At 41.1% G+C, this 14,253-nt stretch overlaps 1 protein-coding gene across 1 annotated transcript in view; it reads left to right on the top strand.

The window, feature by feature from the left end:
- The window catches only part of STK32A (serine/threonine kinase 32A), a 383,738-nt gene that overhangs the window by 243,905 nt on the left and 125,580 nt on the right, over positions 1–14,253 (top strand). The window lies entirely within an intron of this gene.

Genomic DNA, 14,253 nt, shown 5'->3' with positions numbered 1-14,253 from the left:
ATGGATTTTTACTAAGGGGGCTTTACTCACAAAATTCCCCTGGGTATGTCTAGTCTTTAGGCTTCTCTGCATAGTTAAGCTGCAGCTTCTCCTTGGTAAAGAGTATGTGGTATCCCGGTACTAGTGTTGAGCGATACCGTCCGATACTTGAAAGTATCGGTATCGGAAAGTATCGGCCGATACCGGCAAAATATCGGATCCAATCCGATACCGATACCCGATACCAATACAAGTCAATGGGACTCAAGTATCGGACGGTATTCCTGATGGTTCCCAGGGTCTGAAGGAGAGGAAACTCTCCTTCAGGCCCTGGGAACCATATAAATGTGTAAAAGAAAGAATTAAAATAAAAAATATCGCTATACTCACCTGTCCGACGCAGCCGGGACTTCAGCGAGGGAACCGGCAGCGTTGTTTGTTTAAAATTCGCGCTATTACTTGGTTACGTGAATTCCCGGCTTGTGATTGGTCAGGTCGGCCATGTTGCCGGGACGCGGACCAATCACAGCAAGCCGTGACGAAATTACGTCACGGCTTGCTGTGATTGGTCCGCGTCCCGGCAATATGGCCGCCCTGACCAATCACAAGCCGTGACGTCACGGGAGGCTGGACACGCGCTCATTTTAAAATGGGCGCGTGTCCAGCCTCCCGTGACGTCACGGCTTGTGATTGGTTGCGCCGCGGTCAACCAATCACAAGCCGGGAGGCTGGACGCGCTCATTTTAAAATGATACTTGCAGCATCGGAATGCTCAACACTACCCGGTACCCGTTCTCCTGCTGCTGAATGAGGCAGTTGTCTTGTGGCAGTAGATTTGTTCCAGTGTGTCAGAATTAGTTTGGGTACTGTGAGTTAGGAGATGTAATACATTGCATTGCATACCAATGATTCATAAATGTGATTTGCTACCATCTACTGGCCAATGTGTATATGAAGGTTAAGTGACTATTCTTCTCACAACAAGCTGCCATAGAAATGGCTGAGAGGAGCCTCCCACCTCAGGGCTCACACTGACATCCTGAGGTAACTCTCGGCTCATGACTCTCACATTTCCTGAGGTAACTTCCAGTTCTGGGCGGTTCAAGCTGCTTAAGGGAGCAAACACTACTGCTCTCATGATAGTTTTCCATGCTGAAGACAAATCTTTCTCCACATAATCTCCTCCACAAGGGAGTGAAGTCTTCTAGTCAGGAAAGATAAAGCTGCACATGTGCTCTCCTGCATGCTGGTTATCCTATTTGCTTCTAGCCAGGACCAGAGCTACGTGGCTGCCACACCACCGACTTTACTTAACCTACCCTCTGCGATAGGGAAAGGTAGGCTAAAATCTGTGAGTGTTTCCACAGAGAGCTTATCTGGGAAGGTCCCTCCATCAGTGTAATATTTCTTGGACTGCTCATAGCATTCCCTCTAACAGCAAGTGAAGAGAACTCTGCTCCAGCCGCTCTGAGAGGCCATGACCTCGCTTGTCTCATGAGGAGAGAACCATTACTTTCATATGCACAATATTCTGTGAACTTTGCCTTTAAGAGAGAGACTGTACCCCGTTACCTCTTTCAGTAAAACTGTTATGTTTTCAAGTTGACCTGCGTGTCTGGCTGCTTGAGATTGCACAAACACCACAGGCACTCAAAAACCTGCACCCAGATGCCACCACTACAAGAGTGCCCCCGAGGGGTCCTATACCATTCACAAGTGCCACCTCCCACTATTGACAATTGTTGTGGACACCAGGGACGTGTTGAGGGGTCCAGTGACCCACTTCAGCTACCGTGACATTATCTGCTGCCAGTGGGACTACATGCCTCAGCTGGCCCTTCTGCAACATCTGGCGCCTCCCCAGTGGCTAACCGCAAGTAGACTATAGAAATTTGTACAAAATTAAAAGGCCAGTATCTCTGGAACCGTATAGCAGCCTAAAAAAAAAGTAAAATAATTCTCAAAGGAGCAACAGAACTAAACGAAGAGCAAAAACTGAGCACTTGTAACCTGATGACAGGTCCTCTCAATATTTAATTAGTTGTCATTTCATGCTGCAGTTTTCAGATTCTCCAATTAATAGAAATTCATTAACAGACTCCATAGCTGTGTAAGTGCATTTAATAAAGAGCCTTCTGGCCGTTCTCTTTTTACTCATTTGAATTCTTCAAAATATGTAAGAAAATATGTAAAGATTACACATTTCATTCATCAATATACCCCTATTTCTATGAATAATTTGGAAATATTTAGTAAAATGGAGACATTGTCCATTAAAGCTCTTACATTACTGGATGCCTTTGTTTGTAGCGCCTTGTGTAAACGCCAATATCTCATATACTCAACATTACACATACAGGAAAGCAAGCAATGCATGGTGTACTACTGAATACTGTATGTATGAGAAACATGAACAGTTTTTTTAGGGCTATCCTATGAAAATTTATGCAATTTCAGGTCCTCGGAGCTTTCAACATTTCAACTTGCCGTCATGGAATGGAAAATCATGGCGCTAGATTCTCTTTCTTGCTCATATCCAACTGGCATAGGCTCATTTTATTCACACGGCACTAGTGTAGGCTTAGGCCTAATACAAATGTCATTATTTTTCACTTAGGGCAGAGACAGACTGCCGTATTTCTCGCGCAAGAATCGCATCACACTGCACGGACTTGCCGGCACCTCTCCTGACCTGAGCAAGATAGCGTGATGGATTACTATGCAGCCTTCAAGCTCAGGTCAGGAGAGCTGACAGCCAGTACAAGGTTTACGATGCTGTTCTCACACGAGAAATACGGCAGTCTGTCTCTGCCCTTACGAGAAGAATGGACCGATTATTTTGATAAGACTTTGATCAAAGTTTGATCAGAGTGTCATCAGTCTCTTGTACATGGAGAGAAAAAAAAGTCTCCCCACCTACTCCATTCTGCCAGTCCGTAAAAATCAGGATAAACGTAGGATTTTTCCTATCCACATAGGTCACGATCACTTGGACATTAACAAGTTTTGTCTTTGTGTAACGTGGTGCGAGGCAGTAGCTGTGGGTGAGGTATCCGAGTTTCACGCCCCCAGAATGCTACATGAAAATGGGGGTCCTGGCTGAGTGTGTGTTCTCCTGTTAGCTGGGTGATATGCCTCTGCAGACTGCATGGGGCCATTATACCGGTCAGGCCAGGGCTAGATGTTACAAGGATGAGTGAGGGAAACGAAAGTCTGAAAATAAAGTTTTCATTGAAGATGAACGTGATGAGAACTATTTTCATCAGATAACAGGCACAATTCTTCACAAATGTTTCTCTTGCATTAAGCAGACCTAGGCACTTCTCAGTTATATTTACTGACACTACCATTTCCTTGCACTTCATACTCTTGCACCTCATGACAATCTAGCAAATGATTATGGGAGACTTCATCATCCCCTACGATAGCCGCACGGGTCGAGGTGTAACGCTATGGCCTCTGCAAGCCACTGCTTGAGGTACGCTGGCACGACTCCTCAATAGAACTTTGAAAGTCCACTGCTCTCCATAGAAAAATGAAGGTCCCAATATGGCATCCATAGCTTTCTATCAATACAAACTATTTAGTTCCCTTTCACTGTAGACATTTGTTCACTAGCGTCATGCTGATACAATTCCTTCTCGATCAATCCCATGTAAGTGGGCCTTCTACTTTCCCCTGGACAAATTTCTGTACTGTTTAAATGGCCTGGACTCCAGTCTTCAAATGTCTTTGCATTTTTTCTTGGTCCTTAAGATACATTATCTAATGTGTAGTGGTCCTCCCTCTTCCCACACAACACTATAGCATGTCAGTTAACAAAACCTGACATAGCGGATATCCATATAGTATCTAAATTTGCATTAAGCAACAAGAGTCATGCCCCAGAGAGACATATTTCCTACATAAGAAGAAGGAGCTAAAGACCCATTGAATTACTAAAGGTCCAAACAAACAGTTCTAAAAAATATATAATTTGTATTAAATCCAGCATATACAAAAAAATGCAAAGAAAAAAAGGGGGACCAGTATACATACAAAAAATTACTGTGGACAAGTATCCAGAAAAGGGATAAAGAGCAAAAAAGGACACTATACACGGTGATTGCAATGAAATCACCACTAGAAACAGGTCAGGAAAAGGTCTGTACCACCATTATATATTGGTCCTGAACCAATTACAATAAACCAAAAAAACAGACGTCAAAGAAAAAGAAATATATTACAGACCGGGTATACAACCCGGATAGCTGCAGACGTCTGGCCACTACCAATTACACAAAGTCATTCAAGTGCCATCAAAAAGAAAGTGCCAGTGCAAAAAGTGTAATTAATGCAAAACAGCAGTGATAGGTTTAGAGCAGTAGCTTACCCATATCAGGGGGTGATGATACAGTCACCGTATATACGTCATGCCCCGACGCGCGTTTCGCATTGCGGGCTTCTTCGGGGGGCAGTGTGGATACACCTGACATGGTCCAGTCTTTTATAGCGCTCACTGAGTGCTGCAACTGTGAGCGCATGTGGAGTGGGACCGGGGCCGCCATGCGACGCGTCCGTACATCCGGCTCCCGGTGAGGGTCAAAGGAAAAGCTTCCTGTGACATCACTGGCCCGCACCGGAGCCAAAAGGATGACTTCAGAGGCGCCGGCAAGCCTAGGACACCATGGCGCATGCGCGTCTGGCAGCACTCAGTCGCGTAATGGTAACTAAAGCAACCGCATACACAGCTGAGAGTAAAATGGACACACATATCAGGTATGATGTAATTAATACAGTATGTACACAAATTGGAAAAATACACAAAAAAGGGAGAAAAAAAGGAAGAAAAAAAGGAAGAAAAAGTGCAATAAAAAATGCCTGCTACATCTATTGGTACACAAAGAAAAGTCCATGAATGTCTATATAATACTGAGTACGGTGTGCCGGTATTGATCTCGATGGGCATTAATTCTTCACATCACATGAGGAGAAACACATATAGAGTATATTACGCCAGTTTCCATAAGTAGATCCGGCTTCTTGATGTTACCACGGTCACCTTAGTTGTACCAATATATTTAGGGTAATGTTCCACTTCATGTTAATTAGTTGCTCAGACAAAGACGAGGACAGCCCCACAGAGCAGGACACTATTATCAAAAATAAAATGTGTTAAAAACAGAATACAACAACATACTGTACTAAAAGACAGGAAACAGTAATGGAGCCTATGGGAATTAAAGGAATGGGGCAAAAGAGAGCTTTTCGTTCAAGCCATGGGGAGACATTGTGCCTAGAGAGACGATCCATCGGCATTCAAGCTGCGCCAAAACACGTTTTGGATCACGACCACGTGTGCCACAGTGCACTCTATCAATGCCACGTACCCGTAATCCGGTGGGATCACAGTTGTGGCGCAGCCTGAAATGACCAGGGATCGTCTTGAGATTGGAGGGATCAGTACAGTTTTTTGCCGCCATAATGTCTCTTACATGTTCCCTCGTCCGAATTCGTAGTTCGCGCGAGGTAAGCCCCACGTAGATAAGGTTGCAGGGACAAACAGCGTAGTATACCACATACGTGGTACTACATGAAATATAATTAACAATCCGGTAGTCCCTACCTCCATCCGATGTAGTAAATGATGTAGCCCGATCAATGTTACGACACGCCAGGCAAGACCCACAAGGGTAGCAGCCCCATCTCTGTTTGGACGCACCAAAGATGCTTGGGGGGTTAGCTACATAGTGGCTCCTAACAAGTATATCTTTAAGGTTCATCCCTCGTCTAGCCGTCAGGAGCGGTCGATCTGGAATGATACGCCTCAAGATGGGCTCTGTTCTGAGAACCGCCCAGTGTTTCTGCAATACTTGACACATAGTATCCCAGTGGTTATTAAAAGTTGAGATAAATCTCATGGGTGCGTCTTTCTTAGCCCTGGGCGGCACTCTACAGAGTAACCCATCTCGTACTTCCCTTTTTGCACGGGAATACCCACTCTTGATGCTCCTGTTGCTATATCCCCGATCCCGGAATCTCCTGGAGAGGTCCCGAGCCTGGTCCTCAAACAACCCATCCGAAGAACAAATTCTTTTCATTCTCAAAAATTGTCCAATTGGGACTGCTTTGATCGTTGAGGACAAATGCGCTGAGGTAGCGTGTAAGAGTGAGTTCACTGAAGTCACCTTACGGAAAACATCACTCTGGATATTACCCACGCTATCCACCAGAATTTTAATATCCAAAAAATCAATCTCTTTAGCATCGATTTTATATGTCAGTTTGATGTTATAAGAGTAAAATCACGAAAACCAGGCTCGGTACCCTGCCACACCACAAAAATATCTTCGATATAGCGGTACCAGCACTGCGCATGGGAAGCGGCCCGCACGCCACCCCCGAAAATCTCCCTCTCCCAATACCCGAGAAAGAGATTTGCGTACGAGGGCGCACAGGCCGCGCCCATCGCAGTGCCACGCTGTTGGAGGTAGAATCGATCTTAAAGGTGAAATAATTATGTGTCAGTATAAACTCCAGGAGTTCCAGGATCAGGGAGCACAGGTCAGCATCGAGATTGCTGTTTTCAAGAAAAAAGGCTAGAGCATGTCAGTCTGCAAATTATCAGACCTTAGGTCTTATAATACTGAATGCAGAACTCTATCTGACCCACCCTCAGGAATTTGTCTTCTATCTTCCCAGATAGACCCTCCCATTGTGGGCTAGTCCCAACTATTAACTCAAGATTAAGATCAAAAGGGGCTTTAATACAGTTTTAGAAGACCTTTGAGTGTTATATTCCTATATTAATTGCCTAACGGCTTTGCAGTATTGTGATTTGTGTGAAATTTATTCATCACAAATTGAATTTCTGTGCAAAAATTGTCAAAGATTGAAAACTGATATTTCAAACAGCTTATCATCTCTACTTGGCTCCCATTAACGTGAAGAGGAGCTGAACTGCAAGAGACTCGGCACAGTATAGCGCCGTGCTGTTCTGACTGTATGTTGTGTACTTCTAGGTGCTGAAAGCATAGTACCAGCTGAACAGTGAGGGTGCCGTGTATCATGGCTCCACTGATATGATATTGATGACCTATGCTAAGGAAAGGCCATCAATATCTCAATCTTAAACAACCATTTTAATATATTAGAAAATTATTACATTTTACTTTCTTACAAACTCTTTTTTTTCCTCAACTAAATTTTTATTGAAGTTTTTATAATACAATACAAACCAATATAATTATTACTTTGATTTTTAGTAACGGTCTTCAAACTGATTGTCTACATGAACTGTTACTAACGAAGCTGAAGTTACCGTATTACTAAGGAACAACTGAGATTTTCAGAATGTGGCAAAGCTGTGTAACAGTGGAGCTACGCTATAAGGCCACATTCACACGTTCAGTATTTGGTCAGTATTTTACATCAGTATTTGTAAGCCAAAACCAGGAGTGGGTGATAAATGCAGAAGTGGTGCATATGTTTCTATTATATTTTTCCTCTAATTGTTCCTCTCCTGATTTTGGATTACAAATACTGATGTAAAATGCTGAACAAATACTGCTAGTGTGCCCGTGGCCTTAGTGGTTGCTCACATTAGTGTATAAAAAAAAATGGTCCCAGTGTCATCCAGGAGAGTGGGATGATTTTTTTCTCACTATCCATATGTAATCCGTTTTTTTACTCAACAACTCAATAATCTTCTACAGGACCATTTACATTTTCCTATGCTACAGAACTGTAATATATCTGTAAATATCAGATACCATACTGATGGTCCATATGGCATGCCATTTTTTTTTCTCGCGCTGTACCGATTTCAAAGTGACATTGCAGAGTGCTGCGATTTTTTCTTTTTCTCATGTCGAATACGGCTGAGAAAAAATATGCAGATCTGCACTGCCTCATTGAATAACATTGGTCCGAGTGCAATCACTATTCTTCTCACATTGCTCTCGTCCAATTTATACTCAAGTGTGAGCGAGCCCTAATACTGGGAATATACAGTGGAGTGCAGTAAGAGAGCTGCAGAAACAGCTTGTCTTTCCAGTAGCCAGCTGCCAAACTGCCCAAATACTACATCCCCAGGCAAGGCGCTTGCTTTATATTGCATGACTGCACGAGTTTTACAGCATCAGTCATGGAGATAGGATTTGAAATCTCATCCAAATGCTGTGGAATTTTTCTTCATAGGCATTGACCTTCAGTGCAAACTTTTCACCCTTTCAAAGTATAAAATTCTTGATGAAATCGACATCAAGTCCAAATCAAAATCCAAATGTTGGTATACTGATTTAAAAAACAATCTGGAATAACTACACTATCTCATACAGAGGAATCTATGTATATAACTGGTAGATGCTACAGGAGGCAAACCGAGGCATTATAGTTTGTGAAAAGGGCCCTAGCATCAAAAGATGCATAAATCACACACTAACATGGCAAATATGTACTAGAGATAAGTTTCTTACTCTCTTTATTGTTTGAATATATACACACAAGTTCACACATACACACATATACACAACAGAATGATAAAGACAGTAGCATTAGGTGCAGTATGTCAAGCTTGAATACGTACATTCAACAACCATTTTTTTTATCCTGTTTGCGATTTATTTTACCATGACCACTTTCTGCTATCCTCCCTCAGTAATATGGGAAAACAGAAGACAGACTGAGCTGTCACCTGCAGTAGGTGTTTGCACAGTTTATGTGAATGGACATGGCGCTTGAGAAGGAGCCACGAGGAAACAGTAGAGAAGAGAATATTTTATTTTTTGACATCCTCTGGTGTTTAGAATAGCCCATAGAGCTCATAATAAAGGTCCAATAAGGAGACAGGAGAGTTGCTTTAACGGGAACCTGTCACATGATTCATGCTGCCCAAACCACAGGAAGCATAGGTAAAATGTACAAGAGCAGTAGTCATGACCGAGCTGCATTATGCACAGTGCGGGGCTGGTATTCCAAAGGTGGGTGGCCGCACTGCCCGCACAGGCGCAGTCTGCAAGCCTGACTGGGACGTCAGACGGCCAGAGCTTACTGCGCCTGCCAGCACAGTAGTACACAGCGCAGGCGCTGGTTTTGAAACGTAAACAGCGGTGAGGGGGTGGCACCGAAAGCCCATGAAGATTGGAGTGACGGCAGAGTAGCGGTTCAAGCTGGGAAGTGAGGACCCGCCTCCCTGGCTAAAGACCAGTATTATGGCTAAGTATCAAAATGCTTTATTTTGGGAATACTTGAACCTAAAACTAAAAGAGCCACCTTGTTAGAATGCAGCATTACTGTTGCACAAGGTGGCTCTTTTAGTTTATAATGGCTGGAGGGGGGTGACAGTGGCCCTTTAACACCTTATATTCTTTACATCATAATAATACATTACATTAGACACAAGTTACTTTTACATATAAAACCGCACAACAGTATTCACATATCACGTCTAGTGTCTTCAGGGGCAGGAACAGGGTAAGACAGTCCACATTCCTACACATGTACCTGAGACTGGCTGCATAGTTGCAGTTTGAAGAGCTGGCCGGGGACTATAGGGAGAGACCTACCTTGTTTGATTAGATCCCTATGTTCACAATTAAGATTGTCCTGTCAATCAAATAGAGTGGAGCAGGAAGAAGCTGGACTAGTCTTGTTCTTTTCAATAGTACCCAGCTAGCTGAAATTATGGCCCCGATTCATCATTGTATTTGTGTGTCTTTTTTTGAGATTTTAGTGTTTTGTGCCTTTTTTAGGGTTTCAAAATGTTTTTGCCTGTCATTTGCAACTTGTCAAAAAGTTGCAAAATTTGTTTCAAATTTACTCCATTCTCCCTCCCACTCAAAAAGTGATTTTATTTATGCCAAATATTTAGCGAAATGTGTCACTTTTGTTCGCTAAAAAAAGTAATTGCAAATAGGGTTAAAAACAAAAATATGGACCATTTTGATGAATTTGATGCTAAATTTGTTATGGAATACCACCAGACAACAAAACAAAAAGTGATTTGAAAAAATTCTAATGTTGAATGTAATCATTTCACAGAAAAAAAAACAGGTTCTGATTCATGGAATCCGCACTTTGGGCAGCATGGTTTGACTGACAGGTTCCCTTTAAGCAAAGTAGAGTCTTCTCTTCTCATGGATTTCTCCATTGGATGTCAAACATTGTATAATGCAAAGATATGTTATCATGATTGCAGTCTAATATATGGTATTTACTAGAAACCGAACAACCACTAGTTAAAAGATCTCTACATTTGAGACATGCTTCTGGGGTACGTTTGGGGTCACCGATAATACTATTCTTCTAAATACTGATTGACAGAATACTATCCTGCCTTGCATTATAAGAAATAGACATTGTGTGCAGGTCGTGCTGTATATGAAAGTGTTACTAGGACATTCATCTCCTGGGTATGAATGTACGCTACAAAGAAACAAATGGGACATCAATACTGTCAGATCTTCACTTGAGTGCTTGATGTATGACTCGTGACAGGCGCTTTATTCCAGCACCCGCTGCATTGCAAATTTTTCATGCTTCCAACCCTCAGTCACCTTGCTTTAATAAAATATTCATGCAGGTAGATACACAGGACTCTAGTGGGACTGTCTGTCTCAAAGTTCACATTGAAGTATGAAGACCTTAAAAAAAAGAAATGTTAACCTGTAATTTTCCATCATCAGTGTTCTGTAGCTGTTTCAGTGTTCCCAGTGCTCAGTGTGTATCCATTATTTTTAATGACAACATTGTCATTTCTTTCTGATCCTGGCTTTTAGACATTATATACAATAAACCTTTGATCTATAATTATCCTCTGCAAAGAATCCAAACAATTGATATATACAGTATACTTTCTTTGCCTTCAAAAGTACATTTTTTAAAGGTGATTTCAAGTTAAAAAAAAATAGATGAGTTTTAAAGGGATTGTCTAATACCTTAACACCTTAGTGACAGAGCCAATTTGGTACTTAATTAACAGGCCAATTTTTACAATTCTAACCACTGTCACTTTATGAAGTTATAGCTCTCGAACACTTCAACGTATCCCACTGATTCTGAGATAGTTTTTTCGTGACATATTGTACTTCATGTTAGTGGTAAAATTGCTTCCATATAACTTGTGCTTATTTATGAAAAAAAAACTGAATTTTGTCAAAACTTTGTAAAAATGTTGCAATTTTCAAACTTTTAATTTTTGTATAGAGAAAAATAAGGCTAAAAGCCACAGCCAGCTCACCGACAAACCGAAAGAGCACGGAGAATTCGTCCCGACCAAGACGTGCAGCAATGGAAGATGAGGAAAAGAAGGGTTTACTCCAGCTCTTAAAATTTTGAACTTCTTTATTGATACATATACATATCGCGTAATAAAAATCCTTGCCCAAGAAGTGGATGCAGTAGTGAAGATAGACAACGCGTTTCGATCTATGCGATCTTAATCATGTCTAACAACATGTGAACATTGCCGGTATTCATAGTACTGAATAACCTATCACTAAGGATTTCTGTTATGATCTGGTGGCCTAGGAGCAGCATGGGACGTACTCTGGAGAAGGTGGTACCTGTACTGACCGCAGACCCTGAACTTAACACCGCAACTAGAAGTAGCCGAGGAATGTACCTAACACGCCCTGGACATCTCGACACAGCCGGAGGACTAATTACCCCTAGAGATAGAAAAGGGAAAACTATCTTGCCTCAGAGAAAACCCCCAAAGGATAGACAGCCCCCACAAATATCGACTGTGAGAGGAGAGGGAAATAACATACGCAGACTGAAATCAGAATTTAGCAAAGGAGGCCACTTCTAGCTAAATAGAAAGGATAGGACAGAGTACTATGCGGTCAGTATTAAAACACTAGAAAATATCCACCACAGAAAATACAAAATCTCCACATCTACCTAAAAACATGGAGGGTATATCTGCATCTCCAGAGATACCAGCTTGGCTGAACAAATCCTTATGCAGACCAAGCTGGACAAAACAAAACATGAAAAATAACTTGAACGATCAGGCCCACAGCATGTGGACTGCAAAAAACAAAGCCAGAACTTATCTTTTTTGAAATGAACAGCAAGCAAGAGAGACCAGGCAGGGAAGTGAATCCTCCAGGAAACAATGGACAACTGGCACTAACTAAAGGGTCAAGCAAGACTAAATAGCCCAGTCAGAATTGCAATAAGTGGACACACCTGATGAATGCTGCGATCCAAAGACAGCAGCGCTACTACTTATAACCACCGGAGGGAGCCCAAGAGCAGAATTCACAACAGATTTCACAATCACAAGACTGAGAGGTCACAGGTCCTAGTACAAAACCATCTTACAAATCTATTTATTAATCTAAAATAAAACTAAATATTTATTATTAAAAACCTTTTAACAATAGTGATATAATATTTCGCTTTTCTTATTCAAACCTTGAGGTGATCTTGTATGTAAAGTGTATATCCAGTAAGCCTCCCTGGTTAAGAGGCGTCTCCTAATGTCCCCACCACGATTTGAGCATTTAACTAATTCTATGCCCTGAACGGACATTGCTGCAATATTACCTCCATGGCAAGTCGCAAAATGTTTGACAACCATAGATACATTTCTAATACTGCCGTTAAAATTACTTGTATCTCTTATATGTTCAGAAATTCTGGTTTTGAGCTTTCTGGTGGTACATCCCACATATGAAAGTTTACATTGTGAACAATTAATTTTATATACCACATTTTTAGAGTGGCAATTTATGAAGTCTCTAATTTTATAGCTTTTGGAATTGTCATGATTAGTGAATGTATTACCTAATTGAGTTGATGCACATGTACTATATGCGGTGGTGCCGCATTTATAGAAGCCTTTACATTCCAACCATGTGTTAGATATAGATTTCGGTATATATTGACTTGGAGAGATTAAATCCCCTATGGTTGAAGCTCTTCTAGCAACTATGTTTATGCCATCATTCAATATATTTGATAAAATGTCAATTTTGTTCTAAAATTGGCAGTCGTCTCTGTATAATAGATTTAATCTCATTAAAATGGGAACTATACTGAAGGCAAACATAGGGTTTGTTCTGCTTAATTGCCCTATCAAGTCGTATTTCCAAATTATCAAACTCCCTTTCTCTATCCACTGCTTTACTACAGTTTCTCTTAAGTCTGGTGAACTCTCCCACCGATATGGATTTAATTGTGTGGGAGGGGTGACTGCTTTTGGCGAGTAAGACTGTTTCCACTGATGGGTTTGATATGCGTTTTACTATCAATGAATTTACCGCAATCACCCTGCACTTCAAGATCAAGGAACGATATACACTTTTTGTTGTGTCTATACGTAAACCTAATACCAAAATCATTGCGATTTATATATTCCATAAATTCCGGTATGGCAGACACATCGCCCCCCCAAATAATGAGGGTGTCGTCGATGTATCTGCCATGCCAGAACAAGTCTGCAAGAAACGGATTATCATTATCAACGGAATAGATGTACATAGATTCCCAAAATGCCATAGGCATTTTGGGAATCTATGTACATCTATTCTGTTGATATAATTGTAAGTCCAAAAATAGTAGGGCTATAAATGCGGCACCACCGCATGTAGTACATGTGCATCAAGTCAATAAGGTAATACATTCACTAATCATGACAATTCCAAAAGCTATAAAATTAGAGACTTCATAAATTGCCACTCAAAAAATGTGGTATATAAAATTAATTGTTCACAATGTAAACTTTCATATGTGGGATGTACCACCAGACAGCTCAAAACCAGAATTTCTGAACATATAAGAGATACAAGTAATTTTAACGGCAGTATTAGAAATGTATGTATGATTGCCAAACATTTTGCGACTTGCCATGGAGGTAATATTGCAGCAATGTCCGTTCAGGGCATAGAATTAGTTAAATGCTCAAATCGTGGTGGGGACATTAGGAGACGCCTCTTAACCAGGGAGGCGTACTGGATATACACTTTACATACAAGATCACCTCAAGGTTTGAATAAGAAAAACAAAATATTATATCACTATTGTTAAAAGGTTTTTAATAATAAATATATAGTTTTATTTTAGATGAATAAATTTTGATTTGTAAATAGATTTGTAAGATGGTTTTGTACTAGGACCTGTGACTTCTCAGTCATGTGATTGTGAAATCCTTAGTGATAGGTTATTCAGTACTATGAATACCGGTAATGTTCACATGTTGTTAGACTTGATTAAGATCGCATAGATCAAAACGCGTTGTCTATCTTCACTACTGCATCCACTTCTTGGGCAAGGATTTTTATTACG

This window comes from Ranitomeya variabilis, chromosome 5 (genome assembly GCF_051348905.1).
Source record: "Ranitomeya variabilis isolate aRanVar5 chromosome 5, aRanVar5.hap1, whole genome shotgun sequence".
Taxonomy (NCBI): domain Eukaryota; kingdom Metazoa; phylum Chordata; class Amphibia; order Anura; family Dendrobatidae; genus Ranitomeya; species Ranitomeya variabilis.
Note: the sequence above shows the minus strand (reverse complement) of the source record. Positions and strands in the feature narration are given on the sequence as shown.